Source organism: Lynx canadensis, chromosome E2 (genome assembly GCF_007474595.2).
Source record: "Lynx canadensis isolate LIC74 chromosome E2, mLynCan4.pri.v2, whole genome shotgun sequence".
NCBI classification, from domain to species: Eukaryota; Metazoa; Chordata; class Mammalia; order Carnivora; family Felidae; genus Lynx; species Lynx canadensis.
Genome location: NC_044317.1, coordinates 36,411,231 through 36,428,891, shown reverse-complemented (window position 1 = coordinate 36,428,891; position 17,661 = coordinate 36,411,231). Strand labels below are relative to the sequence as shown.

Sequence of the window (17,661 nt, the reverse complement as noted above, 5' to 3'; positions counted from 1 at the left end):
GATCCTGGCTTTATTTTCTCCTGCCCCACAGTTCTTATCACTTCCTAACAACTAAATAGTGTTAAATATATTACTTACTTATGTTTATTACCTCTCTCCCCCTAATAGGATGTAATCTCCATGAGGGGTAAATTTTAGGTCTGTTTTATTTATTTCCATATTAGAAGAGACTAGAACAGGCTAGGCATACATTAGGCACTCAGTACATATGTGCTCAACAAGTGAATGAATACATGAAGGAAATTTTACCCTCCAAATGCATCAGACCTGAGTCTTGTAATATACTCCCTGCTCAAAAATACTATGTCAGTTTATATCACATAGATAACCAGTACAGAAAGATTGTCTACCTAAAGTAAATACATAAAATGCATTTGTGATACTCCAGCCACCAGATTCAAATGCCTGCAGGTTCTTTTATACCTGCATCATAATTGGATTTTCAAAAAACAGTTCAAACAGACATTTATGTAATTAAAAAATTAACAGTTTTTAAAGTTGGTTCGTTCTTATTCTCCAGGAGAATATTATACTGACATGCAATACTGACTGGCAATTCTGAATGCCACTGTAAAATAGATTATGCTGTAATTTAAAATTCTGAATTAAGTAAGAAGGTAGGACAGGAGATAAATTTCACTTGGTTTTGAGGTAAAATATTGAAGCCAACTTCATTGTTTAAGAGTACTAGATATTAACTTTTATCATAACTGTAGCTCTGATATCTTAAATAATGTATATATGCTGACATAAGAGGTGGGAAGAGTGGAAGGGAAAAGTCACTAGCTGAAGGGGGGAAAAACCACTGAAATTTTATCTTTCTTGGTGTGTGTGTGTGTGTGTGTGTGTGTGTGTGTGTGTGTGTGTGTGATTCTCAGTCAAAAGGACATTGAATTCTATCTCCCTGCAAGGGTTTAAGCCACAGGGAATTTGCATCTAACAGTAATGTGTGTAACTCCTCTGGCACTGCCCTGGCTTGAGGAAAAATAGCATCTCTATAAAAATGAGATAAAAGAACACATTCAAACACCCAAATTTTTATGCAACTTTGGAGAAAAATATGCCTCTTCTTGGGAGAGAAAATTGTTCTGAGAAGTATTCATTATCTCAGATGGATGGCTCTGAAACAATAGTACATTGACATCAATTAAAATGGAGATGAAGAACACCAAGAAAGGACAAAATATGAAAATTAAATACACTCTGTAAGCAATAAGAATTAACAGCTATTAAATGTGTCTGATTTGGGGCACCTGGGTGGCTTGGTCGGTTGAGCGCCTGACTTCGGCTCAGGTCATGATCTCATGGTCTGTGAGTTCAAGCCCTGCGTCGGGCTCTGTGCTGACAGCTCAGAGCCTGGAGCCTCCTTCAGATTCTATGTCTCCTTCTGTCTCTGCCCCCACCCTCCACTCTCTGTCTGTCTCTGTCTCTCTCTCAAAAATAAATAGACATTAAAAAAATGTGTCCAATATGCCAAAAACCGTGGCAAGTGCTTCTTGTATGTTATTTGTTAACAATAATTGCATGTGAATAGGTACTATTATTATCTCTACTTTATCGTGAGGAAATCAAGAGGTTAAGCAATTTGACTAAATGGTGGAGGTAGGGCTTTATTTTTGGCAGCCTAATTCCAAATCCCACACCCTTCATCATCACCTGTGATCTTATTTTCAGTTGAAAAAGAAGTGTGATGTTTGCCTTACTGCTCTATAAAAAGGGTTTCTAATGACACAGAATAACCCCCTCCAATGACATTTGATCTTTTACTGTTTGGATCCGTATAGTATTTGTGATATTCCAGGATATGGTCTGGGAATCTGTTTGTTGTTCCAGTTAACATGACATTTGTTAAGTTTTGTAAACCCAGGCTGTAAGGCCATATTTAATGGTTGTGGCATGTGGGCTTTGTGATGTTCTGGCTTTTTAAGGAATTCTGGGAGATGAGGCTGGTGTATTTTGTTGATCTTCTACAACAGGCACCAACTTGCTCAAGAGTTTAATCCAATTATATCCATGCAGGATTCGATTATGAAAAAGACTGTGCTCTGGATATGGACTAGTCCTTGATCTACACTAGAATAAACTCAGGTTCTCTGGCTCATTCAAGACAGTTAAAAGGGCAGAGTGAAAATTTTAGGACTAGTTTCATTGCTTATAGGGGGATTATAAAAAGAAATATCATCATATTTTTGGTCATGTGGTATGCATGATAAATTCTATTTTCCTATAAGAATTATGGAGATTCTAAGAATTAGTAAATTCTATTTCCTATAACAATTATGAGAATATCAGGTAGGGGACAATGTTTCTCTACAAGGAAAACCTGTAATTTTGAGAAATTGGATAATAACATGAATGGTCAAGGTTAAGAAAAATGAAGGTAAGATTTATAAAGAAAAATATGCTCCTAAATAGATTTAATATTTTTTTATTTTTTTTATTAACTTTTATTTATTTTTGAGACAGAGAGAGACAGAGCGTTCATGGGGGAGGGTCAGAGAGGGAGACACAGAATCCGAAACAGGCTCCAGGCTCTGAGCTGTCAGCACGGAGCCTGATGCGGGGCTCGAACTCACAGACTATGAGATCATGACCTGAGCCGAAGTCAGACGCTCAACCGACTAAGCCACCCAGGCGCCCCAATAGATTTAATATTAACTCTATTTCATTATATAGGAACTCTTCTATAAATTATTTGGCCAGCAGTGTTTCCTCTTACTCATTGGTATGTACTCTTTAATGGCCTGTTTCCAATTGTCTAGCTGCCTAAGAGAATCATGCTTTTGGTATAATGTCACTCTATCTTGAGTCTTTCCACTGTTAAGTAAGAGATGTTCCTTTAATCAATACGTTCTCTGTTCATTAGGTGATGTAGATATACCATCTCTTCCTGGCAGGGCAAAGACATGGAGAAAGGGACTGTTCCAGGTACTGATGTTTTTTTTCCCCCCTCATAACAAAGTTGTCAAGAATGATTAGGATTCTATAAAAATCAATGGATTTAAAGTCTTGATAAATGGTAAAATTAAAAATTAAAAAATACATTATCACTTGCTTTCCCTTGCTGCTGGTATATTTTAATAGCTAACAGAATAAGTTTCTGATATAGGTAATAAAATATTACTGGCTAAAATAGTTATCACAGTCCCTGGTATGTAAATGACAACCTGAGGTAAAAATTTGTATTATTTCATATGATAAGTTTCGTTGTAAAATTTACCAAATCAGATATCCTAGCCAGAAAGTCTAGCAGTTAAGAAAACAAATGCTAAAATGGATTAAAACAGTGATGATTTTTTTTTTTTAATTTTTTGTCAACGTTTATTTATTTTTGGGACAGAGAGAGACAGAGCATGGACGGGGGAGGGGCAGAGAGAGAGGGAGACACAGAATCGAAACAGGCTCCAGGCTCTGAGCCATCAGCCCAGAGCCCGACGCGGGGCTCGAACTCACGGACCGCGAGATCGTGACCTGGCTGAAGTCGGACGCTTAACCGACTGCGCCACCCAGGCGCCCCAAACAGTGATGATTTTTAAAATACTTGTTTGAATCTTTTATTCTTTAAAAATTTTTTTTAAAAATGTTTTTTTTTTTTTTTTTTTTGAGAGATATAGACAGAGCACAAGGCAGGTAGGGCAGAGGGAGAGACAGGGAGACACAGAATCTGAAGTTGGCTCCAGGCTCAAAGTCGGCTCTGTCTGCACAGAACCCAATGCGTGGTTTGAACTCACAGAACCATGAGATCATGACCTGAGCTGAAGTTGGATGCTTAACTGACTGAGTCACTCAGGCGTCCCTCTTTTATTCTTTTTTTAAAATTCTAGTATAATTAACATACAGTGCTGTAGTAGTTTCAGGTGTACAATATAATGATTCAACACTTCCATACAACACCTGGTACTCATCATGATAAGTGTACTTTTAATCCCCATCACCTATTTCCCCGGTCCTCCCCACCCCCCACCACCGCTAACCCTCTGGTAACCACTAGTTTGTTCTCTATAGTTAAGAGTCATAACAGTGATGATTTTTAACATTTAAATTCATTGCTGAAGTGTTTAGCCAGCTATGGGGAGAGATAGCTAATTCCTAAATACAGAACACAGTTAATTATGAAAAAGTTACTTGTTGTCAACAGTCTACACTTACCTGTATTTCTCAATACCATACTATAATCTGACACCAGAATTTGAAGTTGTATAAAAAGAAGATGCAATAGATTTGGAAGGTAAGGAGAAATTTTGGAGAGAAATTTTGGAGAGAATAATAAAGTATTGATATTTCATTTTAAAAATTGGGTACATTTCAGCCTTAGTCACTTGACATTTAAAACATTTACCAAATTGGAGCTTAACTTCTTATTTTTGTTTTAAAATTCATTGATTTTAATTAAATGGATGGCTACCCACACAGAAAAAAAGAAATGAAGCAGTTTTTTTTTTTTCTTGATGGTAAAACCTCCTACTGGATTATATGACTAAAGCACATCATTTTATTGAACTTTGGGAAAAATCTAGTTTCCAGTAAGTGGATGTTCACTAATCACCAAGTTTGTGACTGCCTGGAGAAGCAACTTAACCAATCTATGGTCAAATTACAAATCTGAGGTGTGTTAATTTAATGTCACTATATGCATATTCCTGTTTTTTAATAGTCCAATTTAGTAATCAGCTTAAGAATAAGAAATAGCCTGTCTTCATAGGAAGGCATAAATCCAAGCAGAGTAAGTTGTTAATACCTTTTAAAAAGTATGTGATGTTACTAAGGTGCTCTAGAATGTGGATGTAGAAGAAACATCCTGCATTATCTTAAGTGAATAGTGTATGGACATTTGTGAGGTTACATGCTCAAATGCTAAATTCCTGGATTTCAGAAGTTAAAGGAGTACAGCTATGGAAAAATTCTTTAAAGAACTGTTGGCCTCTTTTCCTGGTAGTTGATGGGTGACTTATAATGGAGAGTGATGGAATCCACTGACATTTGACTGTTATTCCTTTGGAGTATTTTGAATTATGTCTGAACTCAGCTTCTAGATAACCGACAAGGATAAAGTGATAAAATACGTGGGAGAACCTCCTACTAGATTGAAAATAGCTCCATGAAAAGAGGTGCTGAGGTGTTTTCAGTCTAGTGATGTATTCCTTTTTATGCCCTATTTCTAGGGTATAGCATAGAGGCTGACACCTAACAGGCACTTGGTAAATATCTGTTGAACTGACCGGAAGATCTGGTAGTAAATAATAAAGTCTAATTTGTATAATTGTTTAACTTCAGGTTTTCTTGAGGTCTTACACAATACGCCATATCAATGATTACTGTTGAAGACATTCATTTTGCAGAGAACAAAAAAAGGGCATTGAGGGGGTAGGCAAAATGGGTGATGGGCAGTGAGGAGGGCACTTGTTGGGATGAGCACTGTGTATTGTATGTAAGCGATGAGTCATGGGAATGTATTCCCAAAGCCAAGGGCACACTGTTTATACTGTATGATAGCTAACTTGACAATACATTATATTAAAAAAAGACATTCATTTTAATAATAACCTGACATCAGTTTAACAAGTGGCACTTGAACGAATGTATTCCTTAACACAGGAGGCTTGTGATGTGGTATTATGGAAAGCACATAGGATTTGAAGACCAAAGATGGTGTTTTAACACTGCTTTGTTTGATTTTTAGAAAGTTCCTGGACTTCTCTAAGACTTAATGTGTCTATTTATTCCCAAAACATATACTGAATGCATACTATATATGCCTTTTACACAGAGATGAAAAAGAGACAAACCCTGACCTGGAAATCCTTAAAGATATAACTGAAAAATATAACTTGAATGTTTCTTCATTCTTAAAATTAGAATTACAATACCACTTATTCATGGACTTGGTGAAGTAATTACCACACTGGTACGTATTTTTTTTTTTTTTAACATTTATTTATTTTTGAGACAGGGAGAGACAGCATGAACGGGGGAGGGTCAGAGAGAGAGGGAGACACAGAATCTGAAACAGGCTCCAGGCTCTGAGCTGTCAGCACAGAGCCTGACGCGGGGCTCGAACCCATGGACTGCGAGATCATGACCTGAGCTGAAGTCGGGTGCTCAACCGACTGAGCCACCCGGGCGCCCCGTAATTTTTAATGGTAGATAAAAGTGCTTTGGAAACTGTAAAGCACTATACACCTTAGCTGTTATTTATTATATAATCATTCTTCCTAGTTTTTGTTTTTCTTAGGTTAAATTCAACTTCCTAGTCCTGAAAAATAGTGTAACACCAATTTTTCTTGGAAGTTCTTTTAATTTGTCTTTTGTAATAAATCAGGAAGCTTGGAACTCTGGTTCAAACTTCGTGTCAACCTGCTTCCCAGTTATAAATTGAGAATATCGTTTTAAATTTCCTTTTTGTTAAATTGATATATAATTCACATGCCCCAATGTCCACCACTTTAACGTGTACAATTCAGTGGTTTCCAGTATAGTCACAAGGTTATATAACTGTCACCACTAATTCCAGGACATTTTCATCACTACAAAAAAGGAACCCTGTAACTATTTGCAGTCATTTCCCATTTTTTCCTTCCCCGAGTCTCTAGTAAGCCTTGGTCCCTTTCTATCTCTATGGATTTCCCTATTCTAGATCTTTTATAAATGGAATTGTATAATATGCAGTCTTTTGTGACTGACTTCTTTCACTGAGAATGTTTTACAAGGTTCATCCATGTTATAGTATGAATCATGTTTTTATGGCTGGATAATGTTCCACTGTATTGATATGCCACATTTTGTTCACCCATTTATTAAAGGGCATTTGGTTCATTTATACTTTTTAGCTATTATGAATAATGCTATGAACATTCATATACAAGTTTTTGCATGACTTACATTTTCTATTCTCTTGGGAATATTATTCCGAGGAGTGGAATTAATGGTTCATATGATAAGTCTGTACTTAACTTTTTTAGGAACTGAGTAGTTTGACTTTGATAACTGTTTTTCTACAGTTTAATGCTCATAGCATCTAATGAAGGAATGATAAAAACCACAGCCAATGCATGTAAAACATAACGTGAAGGGAAACAAAATATATCCACAAGTCTCATAAAGCCAAATTGCATTAGGTGTGACTGTGAATGTCTAATGTAATGATCAGTGCTCCTACAAAGTTGCATTAGGGAGGTAAACTTTTCTGAGGTTATGTACAATTATGTTTCAGCTGTCATTCTCTGGATTAGAAAGATAAACTCTGGTTTCCAAAGTGGACAAAGTGGTATAAATGAGCTAAATGGGACAGCCTGGCTTATGCTTTAGCGCATATTATTTTTCATGTTGGAGACCTCTCTCTGAGAGGCAAATCATTTGGCCGTGGCATATTAGTAAAAACTGTGGTTTCTTGGTAGTGTAAATAAAAAAGCACAACAGAGTAAAACTGCTTAGTTCTAAAATAGGGATAGAAGATGCAAAGCTACTTAATAAACCAAAGGGGAGAGGTTTTTTTATTTGCAAGTTAGGTGTTTCACTGAAACATGTGATTTAAAAGTGTTTATTAGACTAGGTAGGTATCATATTTTTTTAAATATGAAATTTATTGTCAAATTGGTTTCCATACAACACCCAGTGCTCATTCCAACTGGTGCCCTCCTCAATACCCATCACCCACCCTTCTCTCCCTCCACCAACCCTCAGTTTGTTCTCAGTTTTAAGAGTCTCTTAAGCTTTGGCTCTCTCCCTCTCTAACCTCTTTTTTTTTTTTCTTCCCCTCCCCGTTGGACTTCTGTTAAGTTTCCCAGGATCCACATAAAAGTGAAAACATATGGTACCTGTCTTTCTCTGTATGACTTATTTCACTTAGCATAACTCAAGATCTCCATTTCCAACCACGTTGCTACAAAAGGCCATATTTCATTCTTTCTCATTGCCATGTAGTATTCCATTGTGTATATAAACCACACTTTCTTTATCCACTCATCAGTTGATGGACATTTAGGCTCTTTCCATAATTTGGCTATTGTTGAAAGTGCTGCTATAAACATTGGGGTACAAGTGCTCCTATGCATCAGCACTCCTGTATCCCTTGGGTAAATTCCTAGCAGTGCTACTGCTGGGTCATAGGGTACATCTATTTTTTAATTTTTTGAGGAACCTCCACACTGTTTTCCAGAGTGGCTGTACCAGTTTGCATTCCCACCAACAGTGCAAGAGGGTTCCTGTTTCTCCACATCCTCGCCAGCATCTATAGTCTCCTTATTTGTTCATTTTAGACACTCTGACTGGTGTGAGGTGATATTTGAGTGTGGTTTTCATTTGTATTTCCCTGATGAAGAGTGAGATTGAGCATCTTTTCATGTGCCTGCTGGCCATCTGGATGTCTTCTTTAGAGAAGTGTCTATTCATGTTTTCTGCCCATTTCTTCACTGGATTATTTGTTTTTCGGGTGTGGAGTTTGGTGAGCTCTTTATAGATTTTGGATACTAGCCCTTTGTCCGATATGTCATTTGCAAATATCTTTTCCCATTCCGTTGGTTGCCTTTTAGTTTTGTTGGTTGTTTCCTTTGCTGCGCAGAAGCTTTTTATCTTCATGAGGTCCCAATAGTTCATTTTTGCTTTTATTTCCCTTGCCTTTGTGGATGTGTCAAGTAAGAGATTGCTACGGCTGAGGTCAGAGAGGTCTTTTCCTGCTTTCTCCTCTAGGGTTTTGATGGTTTCCTGTCTCACCTTCAGGTCCTTCATCCATTTTGAGTTTATTTTTGTGAATGGTGTGAGAAAGTTGTCTAATTTCATCTTTCTGTATGTTGTTGTCCAGTTCTCCCAGCACCATTTGTTAAAGAGACTGTCTTTTTTCCATTGGATATTCTTTCCTGCTTTGTCAAAGATTAGTTGGCCATACATTTGCGGGTCTAATTCTGGGGTTTCTATTCTATTCCATTGGTCCATGTGTCTGTTTTTGTGCCAATACCATGCTGTCTTGATGATGACAGCTTTGTAGTAGAGGCTAAAGTCTGGGATTGTGATGCCTCCTGCTTTGGTCTTCTTCCTCAATATTACTTTGGCTATTCGGGGTCTTTTGTGGTTCCATATGAATTTTAGGATTGCTTGTTCTAGCTTTGAGAAGAATGCTGGTGCAATTTTGATTGGGATTGCATTGAATATGTAGATTGCTTTGGGGAGTATTGACATTTTAACAATATTCTTCCAATCCATGAGCATGGAATGTTTTTCCATTTCTTTCTGTCTTCAATTTCCTTCGTAAGCTTTCTACAGTTTTCAGCATACAGATCTTTTACATCTTTGGTTAACCCACCAACCCTCATTCCCACCAACAGGGCAAGAGGGTTCCCTCTTCTCTATATCCTTACCAGCATTTGTTATCTCTCATCATTTTGATGATGGCCATTCTAACAGGCATGAGGTGATGTCTCATATGCTTTTGATTTGCATTTCCTGATGATTAATTACATTGAGCACCTTTTCATGTACCTGTTGGTCATTAGTATACCTTTTTTTGGAAAAGTGTCTATTCAGCTCCATTGTCCATTTTAAAATTGGATTACTTGTTATTTTGCTAGTGAGTTGTATGAGTTCTCTCTATATATTGGATATTAACCCCTTATATATGATTTGCAAATATTTTTTTTCCCATTCTGAGACTATCTTTTCATTTTGTTGATCACTTCTTTTGAAGCTTTTTAGTTTGATGTAGTCCTATATTTACTTTGTTTAATTTTGATTTTTTTTTGTTTGTACTTTAGGTATCAGACCCAAAAAGCCATTGCCAAGACCCATGTCAAAGAGATTTTTTCCTGTGTTTTCTTCTAGTTTTATGGTTTCCAGTCTTATATTTAAGTTTTAGTCCATTTTGAGTTAATTTTGGTGAGTGTTATAAGACGAGGAGTATAGTTCCATTCTTTCACAAGTGAATAACCAGTGTTCCCAACATCATTTATTGAAAAGATCATTATTTCCTCTGCTAAGTATTCTTGGCTCCCTTGTCAAATGTTAGTTGACCATGTATGTGGGGCTTTATTTCTGGGCTTTCCATTCTGTTCCACTGGTCTATGTGTCTATTTTTATGTCAGTTCCATACTGTTTTGGTTACTATAACTTTATAATATAGCTTTAAGTCAAAAAGTGTGATTCCTCTCACTTTGTCCTTCTTTGGAGACATTTTTGTTTGTCATGACCAGAGGGTGTTAGTGGAACCTAATGGGTTGAGGCCAGAAAGGCTGCTAAACAACCTATAAAAAACAGAACAACACCCACAACAAAAAATTATCTGGCCCAAAATGTCAATAGTGCTAATTTGAGAAATCCTGCCATAGATTATAAAATACACAAATAATATAAAATTTATGAATATTTGGTTAGGATTCCCCCTTTCTACTTACTTGCCTAAATAATATTATCTGCCAGACACTTTATGGCACTGCAAACAAAAAGATGAATTGGGACAAGATTTGATATAGAGAACAAACTGAGGGTTGCTGGAGGGGTTTGGAGTAGGGGGATGGGCTAAGTGGGCAAGGGGCATTAAGGAGTACACTTATTGGGATGAGCACTTGGTATTATATGTAGGGGATACATCACCGGATTCTACTTCTGAAATCATTATTGCACTATATACTAACTTGGATGTAAATTAAAAAACAAAAATAAATATAAAAAAAGGGAAAATATTTGAAAATTGAGGAGCTTATAATTTAAGGGCAAAAGAGGAGAGGCAAATCTAGATGGCCCTGGGTTCATTTTCTCCTACCTTTTGACAACCTAGTAAGAAGTTGGCTCCAGCAGGTCTGAGTTTGATCAATAAAAGAACAAGCTAATAACTGAAGCTTAGTTCCAGAGATTTTTCCTTTCTAAGAAGGCCATTTTCCTTAATCAGGAATTTCTCTTTTCATCTAGACATTCCTCATTTTCTTCCAAGATGTGTAAAAAATACATTCTCTGGACATTTTATCTTCTACTGAAGCATTCTCCACGGTGCATCCCACTACAGTTGATTAAGGTGTGCCTTGCTGTAATATAGTGAGAGGACAGAGGGCCATGTATTCTGCTGTTTCTCTCCCTGTCAGTTATCATTAAACCTCATTGCACTTTTACACTACTTGGTACAAGTGATGAGTGTGTTCATACCTCCTTTAAGAACAAGCAAGGAAGGAAATAATTAAACAAAAAAAGCTGTAATAGAGTTATAAACAAATGTGAAGAAACTAGAAGCTATCAAAGTATAAAAGTATTTCTTTTAGCGAAGTTATTGAATTTACTATCTGAAGTAGCACTTTAGAGGAAAAAAACATGCTGTCTCTCACCCCCTTAGTTAAGTTTATTCCTAGCCATTTTATTGTTTTTGGTGTAATTGTAAATGGAATTGTTTTCTTAATTTCTCTTTCTGTTGTATAGAAATGCAACAGATTTATGTACATTGATTTTGTATTGTTTGACCTTATTGAATTGATATTTATTAGTTCTAGTTGTGGAGTCTTTAGGATTTTCTACATATATTATCAAATCATCTGCAAACAGTGAATATTTTACTTATTCTTTACCAATTGAGATGCCTCTTACTTCTTTTTCTTGTCTTATTGCTGTGGCTAGGATTTCCAGTACTATGTTGAATACAAGTGGAGAGAGTGGAATCCTTTTCTTGTTCCTTATCTTAGGGGAATAGCTCTCAGTTTCCCCCCATTGATTATGATGTTCTCTGTGGGTTTTTCATACATGGCCTTTATTATGTTGAGGTATGTTCCCTTTAACCCTACTTTGTTGAGGGTTTTTTTTTTTAATAATGAATGGATGTTGTACTTTGTTAAATGCTTTTCATGTATCTACTGAAATGACCATATGTTATCCTTTCTCATGTTGATGTGATGTGTCACACTGATTGATTTGCAAATAGCAAAACATGCTATACAGGAATAAATCCCAGTTGATTGTGGCGAATGATTTTTTAATGTTGTTGGATTCAGTTCATCAATATTTTGTTGAGGATTTTTGCATATATGTTCATTAGAGATATTGGACAGTAGTTCTCTTTTTTTGTAGTTCCTTCGCCTGGTTTTGGTGTCAGGGTAATCCTAGCTTTCCCTCCTCTTCTATTTTTTGGAATAGATTGAGAAGAATAGGAATTAACTCTTCTTTAAATGTTTGGTAGAATTCACCTGTGAAGCTTTCTGTTCCTAGACTTCTGTTTGTTGGGAGTTTTGAATCCTGATTCAATTTCATTGCTGGTAATTGGTCTGTTCAAATTTTCTGTTTCTTCCTGCTTCAGATTTGGGAGATTATAGGTTTCTAGGAATTTATCAATTTCTTCAAGGTTGTCCAGTTTGTGATATAATTTTTCATAATATTCTATTACAATCCCTTGTATTTCTGTGATGCTGGTTATTATTTCTTCTGTTTTATTTCTTATTTTGTTTATTTGAGTTCTCTTTTTCTTGATTAGTATGGCTAAATGTTCATCAATTCTGTTGATTTTTTCAGAGTACCAGCTCCTGAATTTCATTGACATGTTGTATTTCACTTTTAGTTTCTATTTCATTTGTTTCTGCTCTAATCTATTATTTCCTTCAACTAGTTTTGGGTTTTGTTTGTTATTTTTTTTCTGGCAACTTTAGGTGTTGATAGGTTTAAGATTTTTCTTGTTTCTTGAGGTAGAACTGTATTGCTATAAACCTCCCTGATTGGGTTGTGTTTTCATTTTCATTTTTTTCCCCATGTATTTGGATTTCCTCTTTTATTTCTTGGTTGACCCATTCATTGTTTACTAGCATGTTATTTAACTTCCATGGGTTTGTGTTCTTTCAGATTTTTTCTTTTGGTTGATTTCTAGTTTCATAGTGCTGTGGTTAGAAAAGATACATTGTATGACTTCAATCTTTCTAAATTTGTTGAGACTTGTTTTGGGGCCTAATATGTGATCTATTCTGGAGAATGTTCCATGTGCACTTGAAGGAATGTGTATTCTGCTGTTTTAGGATGGATTGTTCTAAATATATCTGTTAGATCCATTTGATCCAGTGTATCATTCAAAGCCACTGTTTCCCTGTTGATTTTCTGTTTGGATGATCTGTCCAATGTTTTAAGTGGGGTGTTCAAGTCCCCTAAAATTATTGTATTACTATCAATTACTTGCTTTATGTTTGTTATTAGCTGATTTATGTATTTAGGTGCTCTCATTTTGAGTGCACTAATATTTATAATTGTTTCAACGTCTTGTTGGATTGTTCCCTTTATGATTATATACTGTCCTTCTTTGTCTCCTATTAACTGTCTTTGTTTTGAAGTCTATTTTGGTGTTTGTACTGAGTCTCTTCTAGGCATCATATAGGTGGGTCTTGCTTTTTTATCCATTCGGTCACCTTATGTCTTTTGATTGGAGTGCTTAGTCCATTTACATTCAAAGTAATTATTGATAAGTATGTACTTTTTGTCATTTTGTTACTTGTTTTATGGTTGTTCTGGTAGTTCTTCTCTGTTCTTTTTTTCGCTTGCCCTCTTCTCTCATGGTTTGTTGGCTTTCTTTAGTGATATATTTGGAAACCTTTCTCTTTATTTTTTTTGCATATCTATTACTGGTTTTTGATTTGTGGTTACCATTAGTTTCATATATAACATTTTAGGTATATAGCAGGCTACATTAAGTTGATGGTCACTTAAGTTTGAATCCATTCTTTATTCTTTTCCCTTCACATTTTAGGTATATGATATCATATTTCAAATCCTTTTATTTTCTGAATCCTTTGACTGATTTTTATAGATATTCTTAATTTTACTGCCTTTATGCTTCCTTCTTTTCTTACTCTTACTTATGGTCTTTCCTTTCCACTCAAAGAATCCCCTTTAACATTTCTTATAGAGCTGTTTTAGTGTCATGAATTCCTTTAATTTATGTTTGTCTCGGGAAAGTATCTCTCCTTCTATTCTGAATGAGAGCCTTGCTGGACTTTTCTTTCAGCAGTTTGAATATATCATGCCACTCCCTTCTGGCCTATAATGTTTCTGCTGTAAAATCAGCTGATAGCCTTATGGGGTTTACCTTGTATATAACTGTTTTATTTCCCCATTCTGCTTTAAAAATTATCTTTATTGCTACTCTTTGCCATTTTAACTACCATATGTCTTAGTGTGGACCTCCATGGGTTGAGGGCACTCTGTGCCTCATGGATGTGCATTTCGGTTTCCTTCCCTAGATTTCTGAAGTTTTCAGATGTTATTTCTTCAAATACATTTTCTGCCCCCTTTTCTCTCTCCTCCCTTTTCGAATGTTATTATTCTTAATGATGTCCTATGGTTCCCTAAGTCTCTTTTCATTTATTATTGTTATTTTTTCTCTCTTCTGTTCAGCATGCTTTCCATTACCATGTCCTTTAATTCTGATGTCCTGATACATTCTTCTGCTTCATTCCCTCTAGTGTATTTTTCATTTCAGTTATTGAGTTCTTCATGTCTGATTGGTTCTTTTTCATATTTTTTAAGCCTCTTTGTTAAGTGTCTCACTGAGAACCTCCAGGCTTTTCTCCAGTTCAGTGAATACCTTCATGACCACTACTTTAAATGACCTATCAGGCATATAACTTATCTCTGTTTGGTTCAGTTTTCTTGCTGTGATTATGTCCTGTTCTTTTATCTGGGATATGTTCTCCTGTCTCCTTATTTTGTCTAAATATCTGAGTCTGTTTCTATGTGTTAGCAAAGTCAGCTATAGCTCCTGCCTTGAAAGTAGTGGCCGTAGGAAGAAGAGATCCTGTAGGGTCTTGCATTGCAATGTCTCCTGTTCACCAGAACCTGGCACTTCAGGGGTGTCTTCTGTATGTGCTGTGTGCACCTACTGTTGTGGCTAAGCTGCATTTGCTTTCAATCCAGTTGTCTGAAATGGTTTTTTGTTTTGTTTTGTTTTGTTTTTTTTGCCTGTTGTGGGCAGGTTTTGGTCCTGTGTTGTTAGTCGGCCAGTTTGGGGTTGCCTTGGCCTTGAGTTGAGTCATAGCTGGTGTTTGCCAGAGACGGAGTAGCAGCAAACTACCCAGCACTTTCCCTGTGTTGTCCCCTGAGAAGCTTTGGGTGGTGGGTGGGGCCTGCAGCCAGACCAGCTATCTGTCCTTAGCTTACTGCTGGGGCCATAGCTGGACTGGTATGCGTGGTTATCTTTCTTTCTACCAGGGGCAGGAGTCACTTTATAGAGTGGTGCTGGCCTGTCGAGGCTGCTTGCATACTGTCAGGCTTGTGGCACCACTTTGGATGGATTCTGGACAAGGTGGGGTGGATTCACAGGAGAACGCGGGGGTGGGGCACACTGTTAGCAAGCTAGGTGGGGTATGTTGGTGCTTTCCTGTTTTGCATGGGTATCTGTGTATCTAGGTTGGGGAAATTGAGGGAAATGGTGTACACCAGCTTCACTGTTCCTGGAGAAGTCTCCCAATGATTTCTGCCCCTCCAGGTTATACTCTGAGATTAGTAACAAATGTTTCTCCCATATACCCAATGCATTTTGAAACTTGCTTCTATGCCGTATCCCCTTGGGCTGTTTGTGCTCTCTCCTCAAGGGTGGGGGACTCAATTTCCCACTGCCCTGCTGGCTCTTCTAGAGCTCAATGTGCTGTGTTTTTTGTTTTTGTTGTTATTTATTTTTTTTTGAGAGAGAGAGAGAGAGAGAGACAGTGCAAGTGAGGGAGAGGCAGAGGCAGAGAGAGAGAGAACATCCCAAGCAGGCTCCACACTCAGCACAGAGCCAGACAGGGCTTGACATGGGGCTTGATCTCATGACTGTGACAGCACAACATGAACCGAAATCAGGAATCAGATGTTTAACCGACTGAGCCACCCAGGTGCCTCAAATGCACTGTCTCTTAAACTCTCCTATTATTAACCACTTTTAACACAACAGATAGTTATGTTCAACAAATAGTTAGAAATGATGAAAGTTATAGGTCCCCGAATCTGCTGATTTTTAAACTGCCAGATGTGAAGCCCCAATGACTGCAAGAGTTTGTGAAATTATGTCCCTCTGTTTTTCAAAGCCACGTTATGGGGATTAGTCTTCTGTGCCTGGGGTGCTTGGTGTGAGTGAATGTTTCTTTCCCTTCTCTGAGCTGCTGGGTCCCTCCTTCCTAAAGCCAGTCCTGCAGGTCCATTTAGCTCCAGACCACATCTCTGTCCTTCCTACCCTCTTGGATGTGACCTCTTCTGTACATTTAGCTGTGGAGAGTCTGTTCTGCCAGTCTTTGGGTTATCTTCTGGATTATTTACATTGATGTGGGGATTATCTACTTGTATCCTTGGGACAAGCTGAGCCCAGGATCATCCTATTCTGCCATTTTCCCTACAAGTTCTCTATCCATTCATCTGTTAATCTACACTTGGGTTGCTTTCACCTTTTGGCTATTGTGAATCAAGCTGCTATGAACATGGGTTTACAAATATATTTTGGAGACCTTGTTTAAAATTCTTTTGGGTATGTACCCAGAAGTGAGACTGCTGGATCATATAGTAAATTCTGTTTAATTTTGTGAGAACTGTCATTCTGTCTTACATAGCGGCTGCACCATTTACATTATTGTCATGTCTGTCTATTCAGACCGCTATAAAAAAAATGCCATAGGCTAGGTAGCTTATAAACAACAGTAATATATTTTGCACTGTTCTGGAGGTTGGGAAGTCAGAGATCAAGAAACTAGCATGATTGTATTCTGGTGAGAGTCTGCTTCCTGGTTCACAGTCAGAGCCTTCTTGCTGTGTCCTCACATGATGGGAAGGGGGAGGCAATTCTCCAGAGCTTCTTTTATAAGGGCATTAATCACTTTCCAAAGGCCCCATCTTCTAATACCCTGGATATTAGGATTTCCACAGGAATTTTGGGGGAATATAAATTTCTGCCTATAGCATATGACTAGTATACAGGGTTCTATTTCTCTGCATCCTTACCAATGCTTGTTACTTTCTGCTTTTTTGTTTGGTTAGTAGTCATCCTAATAAGTGTGAGGTAGAATCTCATTATGGTTTTGATTTGTATTTCTCCAATGATCAGTTTTATTGAACATCTTTTCAAGTATTATTAATCATTGGTATATCTTTTATGGAGAGTTATCTACCCAAGTTTTGTCCATTTTTGAATTGTTTTTGTTTTTGTTGTTGAGCACTGCCACAGATTTAAGATTTCTGTCTGAGGTAATAACTGATTCTAAGTGCTTTCCTATTATATTTCATTTAATAGTTACAACTGCATAGCAGCCTTTGAAATAACTATCCATTCACAGGGTAGAGTGTGAGAAGAATTAATGCTAGGAGAACCTTAAAGAATATCAATTAGCTTGTGAAACATAGCAGACATTTAAAAAATTGATTACAAGGTTTGAATCTGTATATTTTTGTTCTTAACATTTAGTTTTTGAATCTGAGAACTAAGCCTGAGTTGGCCAATGTTACGGAATAATTTTTTTGTTTTCCATTTTAAGAAGTCTTTAGAACACTAGTGTCTCCTTTCTTAAACTACTTGAGTGTATTAAATGATATCTTCCTAGGTGAGAAAGATAGTTTAACTCTTTTTTTTTTTTTTTTAAAGATTTTTTTTTTCAACGTTTATTTATTTTTGGGACAGAGAGAGGCAGAGCATGAACGGGGGAGGGGCAGAGAGAGAGGGAGACACAGAATCGGAAACAGGCTCCAGGCTCTGAGCCA

General features: G+C 36.9%; 1 protein-coding gene across 3 annotated transcripts in view; it reads right to left on the bottom strand.

Annotated features, from left to right (window-relative positions):
- Positions 1-17,661, bottom strand: part of ITFG1 (integrin alpha FG-GAP repeat containing 1) — a 336,603-nt gene that overhangs the window by 28,563 nt on the left and 290,379 nt on the right. The window lies entirely within an intron of this gene.